Source organism: Moschus berezovskii, chromosome 3 (assembly GCF_049115385.1).
Source record: "Moschus berezovskii isolate FMDL1 chromosome 3, NW_MosBer_1.0, whole genome shotgun sequence".
In the NCBI taxonomy this organism is placed as follows: domain Eukaryota; kingdom Metazoa; phylum Chordata; class Mammalia; order Artiodactyla; family Moschidae; genus Moschus; species Moschus berezovskii.
Window position 1 is genome coordinate 79472842 of NC_142462.1, and position 17008 is coordinate 79489849.

Here is a 17008-nt window from a genome sequence, read left to right on the forward strand (position 1 = left end):
CCAACTTTTCCTCTCCATCCCTCTACCCCTGGGGAGCACATGGTATTAGCCTTTATTCAGAGATGACACTCAAGATATTTAACACTTGCTATTCTCAGATGCAGACAAGTCCAAACAAGGGCTGCAGTGCTGAGGCTGGGTCTTGGAGGCCCTTGTATTTGGGTCCTAGGAAAGGAGGTGGTCACTGGGGGGTAAAGGAAGTTCTTGAGGAGGGGTTAGGGCAGAAAGGGTAAAACAGTGAATAGTGTGGGACAGGGGGAAGGGCAGCAAGGACAGTGGATATTTACTGGTTTGGTCTTTACAAAATTTAACAACTTGTTCAGTCATACTGGGGCATACCAGAGTGCTCTACAATACGTGCTACATTTTATGTGTGTCTGTCTGCTCTGCCAGCCTGTGCACCCCAAGGCTAGAGGTACTGCCATACTCACCTGCCTGTCCCCAGTACTCAGCACAGCCCCTAGCACACAGCCCATCACAACACAGTTGGATGAATTGCACAGAATCAACCACATAAACACCCAGATTCTGAACGAAGAGGAATCTGACTGGTCACAGCTATTTTCCTCAGAAACAATTAATTCTTAGGAGCAGAGTTATGGAGAGTTAAGGTGACCTCTGACATTCCAACCTCCTTTGCCCTAAGATGGCTCAAGATTAAACTTTCTCACTAAGGAGAGCAGATGGAAGAGGGAGCTGGGGGTGGAGAGCAGGCCCCGGGTCTTGCAGGCCTTGGAGCAAGCTGTGCCCAAGGCTGCTGGGCCATCTCCATCAGTAGTGATTCCACAGTTCTTATTGGGCTGAGAAAGGATGTAAGACCTCACTCAGGGAACTCCTAAAGTAAAGCCCCAAATCCCAGAGCTTGGACACTGTCTGGTTATCAAAGGCACTGCTTGTCTTCTTCATCTTTCTTTTCCCTAGCCCTAAGTGTGGCAGAGGCTCGGGGCCACCTGCTGAGAGCACACGTGAGGGAATGAACGATAAGTGAATTAATGAATGAGGCACCTCCTTTGCAAATAGTTTTTGTACAAAGAACATGAAATCAACTCAGGAGTCAGATTAATTTGGTTAACTTCCAGGTTTTGTCACTTAATGGCTATTGAGTCAGGTAAAGTCCTTAACAGAAACTTAAGAATCTGTTTCTCGTGTACACATAAGTAAAATGAAACCAACATCAAGGGCTTACAACTCATGTAAAGTGCCTAGTGGAACACCCAGAAGGACTCAATAAATTGTAACTTCTTCTCTTCTATCTTCTTCATTTCATCTTTTTGCTTTATTATTATTATTAAACTTACTTCTCAGAGATATAGAGATAATTTTGCATGTTTTAGAACTGCCCAGTTTGAATTTTTTCACCTAAATAATGACCAGATGAATCAGCACATAAATGGTCTATGTCAGCAGTCTTTGTCAACCATGTATAAGTCATTCCTTTCTCCCCTCTAAGGAGGAAGATGTATTTGAAACAAGCCTATGAAAGAATAACACCCAAATACAGAAGGTACCTACTTTAGCGTATCTCCTCCCTCATGATCTTTACTGAGCACTTAGTGTGACAATCACAGCACAAGCTCTTTATTATCCTTATCTTCTTCCTAATCTCTACCTCAGCCAGGGAGGTGCACAATCTTTATTTTATAGACAAGAAAACTGAGACTCAGAGAAGTTAAATGGCAATGCCAAGTGAATGAAAGTGGTAGAGTCAGATTCATGAAGATGATGGGTATCTCCTGACATCTATTCTTTGCTTCTCTCAGGTGTAGCATACTTTTGGTTTTGCTACCCCAGCTCCATCCCCAACTCCAATAAGTGACTCTAATTGATTTAAACCAACCACAGTATCTTACCCCTTTTGCATAGTGATTGGCTCAGATGAACCAAACCTAAGCCAATCAGTGCAGGGCATTCCTCTAGCCAATCATATTGAAGTACCTGATGCTCCTTCGCTTGCTGGGCAAGACCAGTTCTCCCGTCTCTTTCCCTGCTGGCCCCTAAGGAGAAGGTTGTAGTTGTAGCCTGCAATCTTGCAACCTTGAAAGGAATTAGAGAATCAGTCTTAGAAGCTGAGCTAGTAGAGGGGAGAGAAAAGCCACTGCCCTTCTTGAGTCCCTGGAACAATCAACTCAGAAGCCTGCTTTGCCTTGGTCCAATATATGCCATCTGATTTCCTTTGTTATTACCCCATTTTGACTTTTTTGTTGTTGTTCTTATGGTTACTTAAAATTAAAAGCATTCTAAATGATAGCACAAGAATCAAACCCATATCTGTTTGACCCGTGAGCAGTGGGTACCCACTACATGCCACGGCTTTTCTCTTCTCTAGCTAATAGTCTTGAAACTCACACATTTATCGGCAGCCTGGAGCTTCTGTAATGTCTTAGCCCATTTGCAGTATTTCTGGGGCAGTTTAGCTCTCTGGCTGGAAGGGTGATGCCCCAGGAGGTTGCAGGTGGGCACTTAAGGTCACTCTTGGAATTAGTGGTTGGAGGCCATCAGAACAAAGCTGATGTTATTTCTACATACAAAGCAATGATAAATGTCTTTGGGTATGACTCCAGCCAAGGAAGACTTCAGAGAAACACAGGCTTCAGTGGGACTAGAAAAGCAGACAGCTGAAAGGCTGCTTATCAGGCCTTGATGTATTCAACATGTAAAAATGCTAACCTCCTCCAACTGCAATTGAATTTGTACAAGTGCTTAGAAAGAACACTGAATTTATCAGAGCTTGAAGTGCACAATATTAAAAAATAAATCACTGCTGGTGAAATCCTAGAGCTATCAGGAGATCCATTTGAAAAGAGAGTTAGCAAAGTCAATTTGAGGCACATTCATCAAGCTTTGAAATCATGGAGGAGGCTCTGTCCACATGGACTTCCTTCTAGCCAACCCAAGAGGATACTAGAATTTAAGGCTGAGAACAGCTGAAACCTGACAACTAGGAATCAGATCACAGGAAATGCTAATAAGAATGTTTAGAGATAAAAGCAAATGCCTACCCAAGTAGCTGAGATCAAAAGGATGATTTTCCTGGGTAGCTCTTCCTGGGGGCACCCATGGTAGGGATTGATCTTGGTTTCTACCTGCAGACCTAGTCATGTGTGAGCTTCTATTAAATATTAAGTTTAAAAAAAAAAGAGAGAGAGGAGAGAGAGAGACATCCCTGGTGGTCCAGTGGTTAAGACTCCACACTTCCAATAGAGGGGGTGTGAGTTCAATCCCTGGTTGGAAAACTAAGAACCCACATGCAGCACAGCTAAATACATGAGTAAAAACATAAGTAAAATCATTAAGTCAATTTCCCTGGGATTCAGGTGACTACGACAATTGAGAATTTTTTGCATTGAGTGTGGACTCTCCTTGGCTGCCTGCAACTAAGGAAACTGTGTTGACCTCACTGGGAAGCATCAAACCATCCAGTTTACCTTATCTGACCCTTGCAGAGGACTGGGTACCCTCAATTCTGACTGGTCAGTTTCTTTGATAGACCTCCAGCCTCAAAACATCCTCTTTTCCTAGATTCCTGGGCTGACCCACGGATGTATGGTGTCATACCCAGGGCCCATCTCTACAGCCTTGTCTGTTTCCCCTAGACTACTCTAGGGTCCAAAGCCTGGCCCTATTTCCCTCCCAGCTGCCCTATACTATATGAGAGGGAATGGCCCTGACCCTTTTGTGAGTATGGCACAGTGGTTTAAAGAGCATTGCTTCTCCAACCATCTGTGGTGAACAATCAGTGTTTAATACTTTCAATCTATCACTGAATAAAATGTGGGCTCCCTGTGCATACTATTATGTAGCTTGTACCATGTGTGACTCACAATGCAATTTTGACAACCCTGAGCTCATCCATATTCGGTAAGATATGTCCACTGATCATGCACTTGATGTCACAGCGATGTCAAATTTTAAAAAATTCTAATGCTGCCTTTCAGTTTCTGTACTTGTCACCGACTGGTGGCAAATAGTTCATATCTGCACTTGGCATTCTTAGTAACAGCATCAGTATCACCTGGGAACTTCCTAGAAATACAAATTCTTAAGCTCCCTCCCAAAGTTAAGGAATCAGAAACTCTGGAGATGGAGCTCTGTACCTTTACCAGCTTTCTGGGTGATTGTAGGATCTGTGTCAAGCTGGAGAACCACCGCTCAGGCAGTTGGATGGGGAGAAAGAGCACTGACAACAACTGGTATGTTAGGAGGCTTCTTCTTTTAGAGCCTTAAGTATTATTCAAAGGAAATGGTTATATCTATCTTAGTGACTCTGGAGCTCCATTTTTAAAGCTTTGAAATGTAACCTCCCTGAAATCAATGAGTAGTGTAAGTCCACAGAAATGTAGTTACGTACTCATCTTAAGCAAGCCCATAATTTGGGTTTCAAAGTTAATCTTTAACAGATTTAAGAGGGAGTGACCATTTTATAGCTACTACTCACCCTACTCATATCTTTTGCACCATTCTTCCCCAACTCTTCATTAGCAAACACACAGAGATGCTCAGAAGGAATCACAAGAGGCAAGGGATACCAAGGGAGGGACAGTGAGTATCGCTGAGAGCAAGGATCCTGGAGCCCTTTATTGTGTGTCTCTAGTACCTGGATCATTATAGATGCTTGGTCCATCTTAATGGGATGAATGAGTGGATGAATGAATAAAAGGAACAATGAAATTTGATGAGCTAGAACGCTTTGTGAAAGTGTTCTAGGTTAATTGAACTTAATTGAACTTGCTGGTTAATTGTATATCCTTTTTGCTCTGGTTTTTATTTTTGAAACACTTTCCTGAAAAAGTGCATTTTGTTTTTCACCTTTCAGTTCAGTTCAGTTCAGTCGCTCAGTCGTGTCCGACTCTTTGCGACACCATGAATCACAGCACACCAGGCCTCCCTGTCCATCACCAACTCCCGGAGTACACTCAAACTCATGTCCACAGAGTCGGTGATGCCATCCAGCCATCTCATTCTCTGTCGTCCCCTTCTCCTCCCGCCCCCAACCTTTCCCAGCATCAGAGTCTTTTCACCTATAATTGAATGCAAATCCAGTGGTCATATGAGCAAAAGACAACTCTGCTCAAGTGTGATGCATTCAAATTACATCTATCCCAAAGGAGATGGATAAGAAGAAACCCAAATTTCTGGGATCACACGAAACAGTAAAGTTGAGAATTCCATTTTTAAAAATTTTATTACTGAGAATGAATTTTTTTGGAAACCACATTCAGAGAAAAGCAAATAAAGGGATTATAGCCCCCAAAGCATGGCAACCATATGTCATTATTTGGGGGTGAGATGCAATTATTTTTATTATTAATACTTAAATCAAGCACAGCCATATTTGGTATTCCCATGAGCATAATTGGTAAAATGTTTCTATGTTTAGGCAGGATTTGTCAAACAGAAATAGGAAAATTAAGCACACAAAATCATATGATGTAATAGAAACAAATCAGAAAAAAGTAAAAAATGTATACCAACTGGTTTGTATCAGTTCAGTTCAGTTCAGTCGCTCAGTCATGTCTGACTCTTTGCGACCCCATGAATCGCAGCACGCCAGGCCTCCCTGTCCACCACCAACTCCCAGAGTTCACTCAAACTCATCTCCATCGAGTCGGTATGCCATCCAACCATCTCATCCTCTGTCATCCCCTTCTCCTCCTGCCCCCAATCCCTCCCAGCACCAGAGTCTTTTCCAATGAGTCAACTCTTCGCATGAGGTGGCCAAAGTATTGGAGTTTCAGCTTTACAGAGAACCAAACAGTTGGAATGATGTATTCACTGAACTTGACTAACTCTTTGTCTTTAGATGCAATGCTAAGACAACCCATCAATTTGAATAGTTCAGCCCTAAATTAACCAAATGGACTGGTCAGTCAGAGCACATTGAGGATCTGTCTGTAACATATTTGTCTTGAATACGATGCCTTGTCTCTTTTAGGAATGTCTTCAGTCACATTCCAGCTCTACTTGATGGAGAATAAAAATTCTGTGGGAACCTGAATGCAAGCAGACCTAGGAGGACCAACAAGAATTTTCCTACATTGGAATCCTTTTATGATTCAGGCCAACTCATACTGGAGAAATTGATGGCCTTTTCCAAAATAAAGTTTTTAACATGACTTTAAATTTTTAAGGGTGACTTGAGTTCAAATATGAACTCTCCTTCTTTAGCCTTAGGGTTGCCCTCTGTAAAATGGGAATAATAATACAATCTGCTTTATGAGCTTTCTTGAAGGATTAAATAAAATAGTGCCTATAAAGTTCTTACTGCTATGCCTGGCATTATCTATCATTATTAAGCATCAAGTGTGTAGAGCTTTTCATGGTTTGCCTAACAACATCTCCTTCGTGTTAGATATTTGAGTTAACATCCAAAGTCACAGATCAGTTGTTTAATGCCAAACTCTTCACTCCAGTGCTGAGTTTACATTATACTTTATGAGCTGGTTGGAAAGGAAACAATGCTTTTCCCACCCAAAATATATCATCCCTAGAAATAGTCCTATCCATGGCCCTGAAGCCAAAAAGAAATAGTAATAAAAATAATATCTGGTTCTAAAGAGAGGGACAAATTTTAGTTTTGAGTTTTGAGAATTCTAAACTCATTGCCTGACAAGTTTTCCCTTATTTGGAAGTAGCTCAGATGAAATTCTAGAACCCTCTGCAGGTCACTCACAGTCTGTCCACTGGCTTTCCTGGTTGCTGTCTTCTTGTCTACTTACATCAACTCTTCTTAATATTTAAGAACTTTTCAGGAAATTCGGTTTTAAAAAGACAGCAAAGGAGCTTTGAATTGGCAAAAGTTTCACATTTCAGAAGTGATACTAATCTAAAGAAACACACTATTATCTTAGTAATTTCCAATTGTTCCTGGAAGCATTTTACTGCAGAGAGCATTGCCAGCTATTAAGTAGAGGAGACTCATTTTTGGTTGCCAGAATTAGCTGAAATTAAGATCCTTTGACATCTTCTTACAGAAAAAAGTCAGTTTAAGTACAAACAATTTGGAATTTAATAGATTGTGACAGGTTATAAAATTCTATGCATTTGAAAGAAAAGCTTTGCTGGTGGAATAATGTGTTTCTAATTTACACATAATAGGCCCATGAAGCTATGACTAGAAGGACATTAAAGTAATGAGGAAATTCCAGTTATAGACACTTTCTGTAGAGATCTTAAAGATTATGATTAGGGCAGTCATTTTCCCAAGTACCTTATGCAGCTAAAGCCAAATGAAGGTGGCCAGGACAAAGAAAGGAGACTGGAAGGCAAATGGACTTCAGTTGAGAGGGTAAGAAAGCCTTTTAGGGAGAGCTGCTCAACCCAGGGATGGAGGATTTTATTAACGTAAATAAATGCTTAACCTACTGAATATGCACTCAGAGCCTAGCATTGGATGCTTGTCCATGAAAGGGGAAGACTCACCAATCATAGGAGCAGTGAGAAAGGCAATGTGATTTTTGTGGCTCAAACTCTTCCTCAGTAAAAAAGAACTCCGTTCTGCTTGGATTCTTTGTCCCCATAGTTGTCCGAACAAGCCACTCTTTTCCATTCTACTCATGACAAACTCAATGCAAAATGGATCCAGTGAATCCTCTGCTTATTTAAAAAGTCTCAATGCTACTGTTATTTAAAATGTATGCTAAATGGCAGAAAATCTGGAGTGTGTCATTTGATATGACTTTGGGTGGCTGTTCTCATGCCACACATTGACACAGAGATGGGGAAGCGGTCCGTGCAAAACAGCAGAACATGCTCATAATGAGAGGCACATGCTTCACTTTATTAGCGATTAGGATTTTCCTGCCCTATTTTTTGAGATCAGTTCCTCAGGTAAAATTCGTATAAGCTGGAAACCTTCTTTCTGAGTAGGAAGTAGTTGGAGTCTTGTTCTGTTGTTGTTTCGGCTATCCAGCATATTGTAGGTAGTAAATACTAACCACCCACCACCCAAGTGTTAGAAGATCTGGCAATTTTGTTCTTTCTTTAAGAATGTCTCCAGTACAAATATCATGGCTCTCCTCTTCTGTCTTCCAGAAAAACTTTTTTTGGAGCATGCTTTTTATGCTTCATATGCCAGATGTATTCTAAACTCTGGAGAATGAGATTTCTAGGTTCATAGAACTTCCATTCTGGGAGGACAGATAGGGAGGTAGGAGATAGTCAACTTAGAAAACAAAATAATTCTTCTTTATGTCTCATTTTCTTATGTATCATGTTTCAGCTCTAGTGCCCTTTGGTTTGTTAGGGTCTTGTCTACCACCAAGGTTTTTATTAGCCTTGGCCTTAACTGTTGAGCATGGGGTGGGGGTGGGGATGGGGTGGAGAGAGAGCGAAGAAAGCTTGCAAAGTTGGTAGATGTCACTTCTCACCTAGTACCCTGCCATTGGGCCAGTCTGAGAAGATGATGGGTTTACAGTTTAAAGATCACCATGTAACCACAGAAGAGTAGAAAAGATCCAAGTGAAACAAAGAAATGCTTATGCCAGCAGTTTTGCTTTCCCAAAGCCCCTCTCTTCCTGACTCATTCAAGAGGCATGATATCTAGCTATACTATTTCCTTTTTTCATCCTCCATAGTGAAGAGTGTCTTTGTGACACTGAATAGCTGGGCAGTCAGGTCAATTCAGTCGGAGAAAACAAACCCATCAAGTTAACATCAAATAGATAATTTTTTGAAACTTTCCAATTGGTCTATTATCTCGGAGTGTTCTAGAATTCATTTGTCTGTAACTCAAGTTTCCTTCAAAAAAGAATATGATAGGATTTTCTTCCCTCATCTTTATGTGGTCACTGTGTATTAACCATGAATTAAATTTACATAAAGAAGATCAAGAGCCATGGTGGCCCCATTTATTTAGAATATACCATGTGTTTTCATTGTACTCAGTAGAATTTCTACTGAGTAGAATTTCTGTAATAAGATGAGAATTTCCTTGTTACAGGAGAATTATTAATGGAATCCAGGTCTTTGCTGTTCTCAGTATCCTGAGGACTTGAAAAGTTCAACTTCATTCAAAGTGAAATCATACTCTTCTGAAAGAATTTTGGACATAAACTTTGGTTGCGGAGTAATGAGGGGTTGAAATTACTTCAGTGATCTTTAACATGAAAAACAGCCCTGGTTTGTGGTTAAAAGATAAGCTATTATCACTGCTTGGGATGCTAGAAAACTAAACTCCCAATAGACTGAAATTTGGCCCCGACATGGGTCTGTGATTTTTTCCAGAGTAGGCCCACGCACCAGATAATCATATTCATTTCCTTGTAAAGAAAAATAATTGTCATTTAGTTTTAACTTCACCTATCCCAAATCTAATGTTTGTATCTCTTAAAGATCCAAATGTAGTTAAAAATAAATCATCAGTTTTTTATACATGAAAAAGGCATAGCACAGATGTATGCAGTGAGATTTATATAAAGAATCCATGGAGGAACAAAAAGATGCAAAAAAAATTACAAGTAGCCAACTGCACATAGCAATCCATGGTGTGGGAGGTATACATCAAAACTGGCCAACTCTATCCATGACTTCACCATGACAAATAGAAGACTAAAAGTACCTTTTAAAAAAATAGAAGTTTCCAGCAAAGAACACAGATGTTATTTGCTGCCATTTTTCTATAATCTTTATTTCCTGAAGGTGCCTACAACTCTGCAGTTGCTGAAATCTGCACTTCAAAGTCAGTATTTTGAAAATAACAGTATTTCCTTGTGCATATGTAATTTCAGCATACATGAATTTATTTAATACTTAACACATACCTAGGGTCTATTAATACTAGATACTTAGAAGCAATCAAAATGAGATGTCTCAAATGGCTTCCCAACTACTAAGGAATATAAGAAATCTGAAAGGAATTTTGCCAATAGTTTTCAAAAGTAGTACGAATGTATACACATTTTGACACTGCAATTCTACTTCTCGGAATTGATCCTAAAAATATAGATTATAATAAGAAAAATGGGAAATAATCCAAATGCCCAATACTAGGCATTAAGGGAGCTACACATTAGCTCGCTCTAACAAACAATGCCACACCACAGTGGCTTAATACAATTAATAGTTCATTGCTGCCTCACAGTGCAGTCAGAGGTGATTGTCTAAGTGGCCTTTCATGTACTGACTTAGGGATCCTGGCTCCTCTGTCTTATACTTCTATACTCTTTCAGAACCTCTAAGTCTTTATCTAGACCCCTGCATTTATCCAACAGGCGAATAAAGAGAGTGAGAGGAGAGAGATGTCTCAGTTGTTATGGGCTGGACATGCCAGACATCATTCTATTGGTCAGAATGACCACGTGACCACAGTTAGCTTCAAGGAATGCTGGGAAATGTAACCATCCAAAAAGAGGAAATAGGATTGCTGAGCTGATGCCTGGCACATTCACAGACTGGCTCAATGCATGAATGCTAAGTTGCATCTGACTCTTTGTGATCCTAGGGATTCTCCAGGCAAGAATACTGGAGTGGGTTTCAATGCCTTCCTCCAGGGAATCTTCCCTACTCAGGGATCAAACCTGTGTCTCCTGTATCTCCTGCATTGCAGGCAGATTCTTCACCACTAAGCCATTGGGGAATACCTATCATTTCATATATAAAAAATTAAAATATTAGAAATAAAAAATTAAAGTATGATATACTTTTAAAGACTTCTTTTTATTTTTATATAGAGTCTTTAGAATATGGCTTACACTACAATAGGTTTCAGTTTGAACCAGCCACAGTGAGGGTACTCAATGGCCAGCTAAATGGTGGCCATTGCTACCATTTTAGATAGCATAGCCCGAAAGGGTGTAAAGGGTAGACTGGGCAACAACCTGAGGCAGTCCAGAGGAGGATGCTGTCTTAGGAAATCTTCGTGAAAGAGGTGACTTTGGGATTGGGCCTTCAAGGGTATCAATAATCATACGAACAATAACCATAATACAGACAGCATCTAACTTTATGTATGCCTGCTTCCCTTGTGGGTCAGCTGGTACAGAATCTGCCTGCAAGGCGGGAGTTCAATCCCTGGGTTGGGAAGATCCCCTGGAGGAGGGAAAAGCTGCCCACTCCAGTATTCTGGTCTAGAGAACAGGGTCGCAAAGAGTTGGACAGGATTGAGCGACTTTCTCTTCACTTTTGCTATGCCCATCACTGTGCTCACCACTAGGGGTCGGTAGAAAAGACGGACTATCTGAATACGGAGAACACCAGTGGCAGCAAAAGCAATGACCTGCAGGAAGGCAATAAACTTGAGAATATTTAGAGGAGAAATTGGAACAATTGGTTTTGGACCCTTAGGAAAGAAGCAAGAGAAAAGACAGGAAGGCCAATTGGAGCCAAGTTTAGAAGCACCTGGAATGCTAATGGAGAAAGTTCATTTATATCTAGTTCGGTAAGAATGTATGGTAATAATAACACAAAACATTCCCTAAATACTTTGTGGGAGGTGTTATTTCAGTGGTTAACTTCCTGTGAGATAAGCACTAATATTTTTCACATCTTACAGATGAAGAAACTGAGGCAAAGAGCAGTTAGAAAATTTCCCCAAATGATACAATATGTGAAAGTATTTGACAGAGCCTGAATTCCAACACAGGTATTTCTGGCTCTAAAGTCCACCCCTTAACTACTCACAAAGACCATGAATTCTGGAACCAGGAACCCAGATTGGCATCCCAGGCTCTTCACTCCCTTACTGGGACTTGAAGCTCTTGCCTAAACTCTTAGGAGCTTCAGCTTCCTTCTCCATAAATCGGGGCACGTTCTGCCTGGCTACAAAGTGTTACTGGACACAGAAAGGACCAATCATACTGACTAGCACCGAGTAGACCCCCAAGAAACACTGGTTGTCCTGCAAAATCCCCTGGGGAGCACTTTCAGGCCTTTAGGCAGGGGAACAGAATCACTGGACTTGTACTTTAAGAAGTTTATACTGGAAATACCCATCTCCCCTCATTACTCTGCTGACTTGGAACCAGGAGAAATGTGTTTGAAAGATATTGCAATAGTCCAGATAAGAGGTGATGAGTACCTGTGCTGATACAGTGGCAGGGAGAATGCAATTGTATGGTCTAATTGCAGGACATTAGAGCTAGGACAAACACTATCAATAACACACTCCAAACTATCCTTATTTTATAGAATAAAAGAGCAGATATTCAGACTTCAGTGACTTGGAAGTCATGAAACTAGTAAGGTCCTTCAATTTCCTAGTTCACTATTCTTTCCTTAACTCACAGTCAGAGATGATGTTAGACTTCATCACCAATATTTCCAATTCAAAAATAACAAAGTATCTCAGTTTTGTCTAAATCATACACTTTCTACCCCTTAGTAACATCCATGGACATTAATCTCATTTAATCCTGTAAATGGCAACCCCAAAACCCCTAAGGGAAGGTAGGTAGACTGGAGTCAGAACAATTTCCACACTACAGATGGGCCAACTGAGGCACAGGGAAAGATGACTCTTATTTCTGGCTCGAATCCTCTCATATTTACTTTTAAATTAGCTTTCTAGAAATTAAAGTTGTTTTAGCTTTGAAATGTTACCAAGATGTTGATACAGGGATGGTATTCATAACATTTCACGCTGAAGAGAATCTCCTAGGGACAGAATAGCTTAGATCTTTTATAATAATTCAGATTTTAAAATTTAATTATCCAATGATTCACTTGAAATTTTGTCCAAAGGAAGACTATTGTGTGACAAGTTGGAAACTGGATATTTGTAGTTGTTCTGTTTTAAATACAGTGAATGCAGGTATCTTTTCCTTAGAAAATATGTGGAGATGTAATCTGTGTTTGTCTCCCATTTACAGCGAAGAAATCCGTTTTCCTGCCTGTGAGGAATGCTCAATTCTACCACAGGGGGGCGCAGGAAACGTCCGATGCTTTTTTAGATAATTGACACTAGGTGGCGCCGCTCTGCTAGTTTTCTTTACGTCTGTTTTTGATTTCTTATATTTTTATTCCTTTGTTTGGTAGCAATGTTAATAGGTTAGCCTTAGTCCTGTAAAAAAAGGATTTTTATTTTTCCACCCTTTTAGAAATATGTCTGGGACTGTCATTGTGCCTTTATAAAAATAGGATAAAGTAGAATAAGTTATTCATCAGTGTATTTTCCTTATATTTTGCTTTTACAGTAATTTTCTGGACATTCAAATATGAGTCCAAATGAGCTTTCTTTTTTTGTCTGTCAGTCTCAGATTCTTTAGAGATTTCATTTTAGTTTGATTTTAAAAGAGACATAATTCTGAATCAAATCAGAGCTGTAAAAATGTAACATAACTCAAACATTGAAAAGAAAAATTGGTATCATTAAAGTCCTTGTAGCTTAGATGGTAAAGAATCTGCCTGCAATGCAGGAGACCTGGGTTCGATCCCCGGGTCAAAAAGATCTCCTAGAGAAGGGAATGGCAACCAACTCCGGTTTTCTTGCCTGGAGAATCCCATGGACAGAAGAGCCTGGTGGGCTATAGTCTACCAGGTTGCATAGAGCTGGACATGACTGAGCAACTAACCCTACTCCTAAAGGAACTGAAAGCGATCCTCTAGTTTGGATTTGTGTAAAGAGGAATTCTCCAGCATTATTTAATTAGTTGTGTGTCTGAACCCCTCTTTCAAGTTCAAATTCCTAATTTTAAAAATAAGGAAGTTCCTCTAAATGTCCTCAAAGACCTCTTTCAAATTTGAATAGTTATGATTTTATGAGTACATAAACACAGTTGTGCCCCCTGCCTGCTCTAAACATATATGCACAAGACACAACACACAAAAAAAGAAAATCTGGATAATTCTCAGAGGTACAATGCAGAGAGTTATAAGCCCCCACTAGCTTTCAAGTCCATGTTACTCTATCGGGAGTTCTGTGAGAATGAAGTCTGAACACAGAGGAATAAGCTGACTCTGGTAGAAACACACCCATGGAGCAGACCTAGTGCAACACGCTGGGTTTGCCTATCAGGGGACGGAATCCAGCTCTGACTCCAGCCCTTCCTGGCTGGGAGATGCTAATCTATTAATTAGCACATAGGCACTGAGCTCCATGCTGGACACCATGAAGAAGTAAAAGGCCAGGTGCTGGGTAGCTCATAATCTACCAGAAATCCAAGTTGTGTGTTACTAGTGAGTTAGTAATAATGGGGAATATGTGCCAAAGGAGAGCAGGTCTGTGCCTTTGGCCTAAACCCCGCCCATTGCCCACAGGTGTCCTCCTGAGAAGTTCAGTTACCACTGAGGACTGGATGGTTGTAGAGAAATCTGCAGATTCGGGTCCGGAAAGAGCAGGGAGGGGTTAGAGAGAGGCAGTCATGAAATTTATATCCCCTGCTAACTGGAAGCGCAAGTTCGATATCAGAAGCAGTATATTTTTTATGAAACAAAAGACGATGGCATTGACATCAGTGTATTAGGCTCCCATAGACCTTCACCAACCTGGAAGCTAGTGTCTGGAAATCTGAAAGGCAGTAGGCAGAAATGGAGTAGCAATTCTGAAGTCACGCCATCCTTGATGATGGCCACTGGAGTTGGTAAAACCACTAGTGTGAGCTCATCAAGCCAAATGGTTCATACAGAACACCCCTTCAAATGCAGCATTGGCAATACAGGACTCTTTTCTAAGCTCTTCTCAATGAAGGCATAAACAGTTGTGCATCTTTTTGGATGTGATGCTAATTGTTCACTATGACAGAGTAGCTAAATGACCTGCTGAAGACCATGGAACATATTAGTTTTTACAAAAACCAGGCAAACTTGGAATTATTTTGTATTTGATGTTGTCGAGGCTTTGGAATACATGGTACAAACAAATTTTCTCCCTAGTGAGAACTACTTAATTGAAAAAGTGGCTGAACATAGTCAAAATAGAGTAGGCATGGGCCTCCCTGCGCCCTGCTGCACTTCACAGTGATGAGCCTGGCCATGTGGCAAGTCCTCCTGGGGCATGGCTGGGGGTGGGGAGGTGTGGGGAAGCGAGAAACAGAGTGAGTGGAATAGAACATGAGGCGGTGAAACAAGGGAAAGGGGGACAGATGAAGAAGTAGCCATTCCCTACTCCAGGGACTCTTCCTCTGTCTGGTGTCTCCTGCATTGGCAGGTGGATTCTTTACCACTAGCGCCATCTGGGAAGCCAAAGAAGTAGCTGCTCAGGGGCACAAGTTCATGAACTAGACCTTTGTAAATCAGGAATGCGTTTCAGTTCAAGATGGCAGCAACAGTGGCCATCCACAAACGTGTGGGACTTCTAGGAATGAGCTGGCCTTCCTTCTTCCTGATCTAAGAGAGAGATTTCTCAAAGGGTGTTTCTCAGTGCACTGGCCCGCAGGGATGTTAATAAATGGGGAGAACAGGTGTTTCTGCATCAGATTAGTTGGCAAAGTGCTGGAGTCAACCAAATCTCTTTCCTGCCTGGAACCTTTAATATGCCACCATATAGTACAACTCTTTAAGAAGTTGTAAGGCGTGTTTAGGGGCTTCCCACGTGGTGCTAGTGGTAAAGAACCCACCTGCCAATGCAAGAGAAATAAGAGTCGTGGGTTCAATCCCTGGTTGGGAAGATCCCCTGAAGAAGCACGTGGCAATCCACTCCAGTATTCTTGCCTGGAGAATCCCAAGGACAGAGGAGCCTGGCAGGCTACAGTCCATGGGGTAACAGAGTCAGACATGACTGAAACAATTTAGCATGCACACAGCGTTTATCAGGTCAGTTTCCCAAACTATTTGAGTTCAGAATCATTTTTTTTAAATCACAGAGTATCTCAGGACAAATGTTCTGAGAAACACCTCTTGGAAAATAATATCCTAAAGCATCCTAATTTATTTCAGATTAAATTCTACTTTAGCAATTCTCAGTGTGAAATTTTCAGGATTAAAGAATTGACAGAAAAGGAAAAAATTCATTGAAACACCTTTTTTTTTGTGACATGATCAAAACCAGGGGTTCTTTTGATTTATTTATTGAAATCATTTGTGGGTGTAGACCCACTTTTTAAAGCAAGGTTTTTAGATTATTTTTCTCTCGGTCAGCTATACTTGGTCAGCTCTGCACCCCCACAATTAGGCCTTGCCGAAACAGTGCTGCCACCTTGCAGCCTGTGTCGCGGTGGCTGTCAGTCTAAGTGATAGCTTCTGCTATAAGAATACGAAGAATAAATACAGTTCCAAATTTCCAAGTCAAAGATAGTGTGAATTGATATTACACAGTAAAATGCAATGAGATTAAATCAATAACATCTGCAATAAGGCATAATGAAGGTAAAATTATATCTCTGGCTTCCTGAACAGCTGTGAATCTATTTTTAATGATCCTCATTTTTGGCAGTCAGCTAACAACTTCTAAAACGTCCTAGAAATTGGATTGTTAAGCAGATGAGCACTGCAGTGGCTCAGAAAGTCATTAATTTCAGCTGCCCTATCCATCTGCATGGGTGAGATGGAGGCATCAAGAAATCACCCCCACCTTAATTTTCCCAAATGAGAGCCCCACTAACTGGGCCTTGGGTGGCCCCGCAGATGCTGGGAACAGTGAAGCAGAAGATCTGGGGGGAGAGGGTCTCTCCTAGGAGGATGGTGGGCTGTCGAGTTATAAAGAGAAAGGAAAGTCCTCCTAGCTTTTATAATGCCATAACAGCAATAATCAACTTTCCAGTCTATACTGTGCTACTGGAACCTCAAATCCAGCAAAGGGAGCAGGGCATCTAATGATCCCTATTGACCGATGGTGCCCTGGGCTTCCACGACCTTGCTCTGCCCACAACTCGGTCAAGGTCATACCACCAGCAAGTACAGGAACCAGGACTCAAGTCTTATTTCCAAGCCAGGGGCATTTCCATGGCCCAGCAGGCCCCTTGTGGTTGAACAGCAGTCATGGGAAAGGCACTGTGATTTGAAATTGAGGAAATGTGGACTACCCATGTTTTTCTTAGCTGCCTGGCATCTTGGCATTTTGCTGAAGCATTTACTAGAAGTTGCGTCTGGGAAACAGGCAGTTGATCCCTTGGGCTGATTGTCCTGAGTCTGCCCCTCT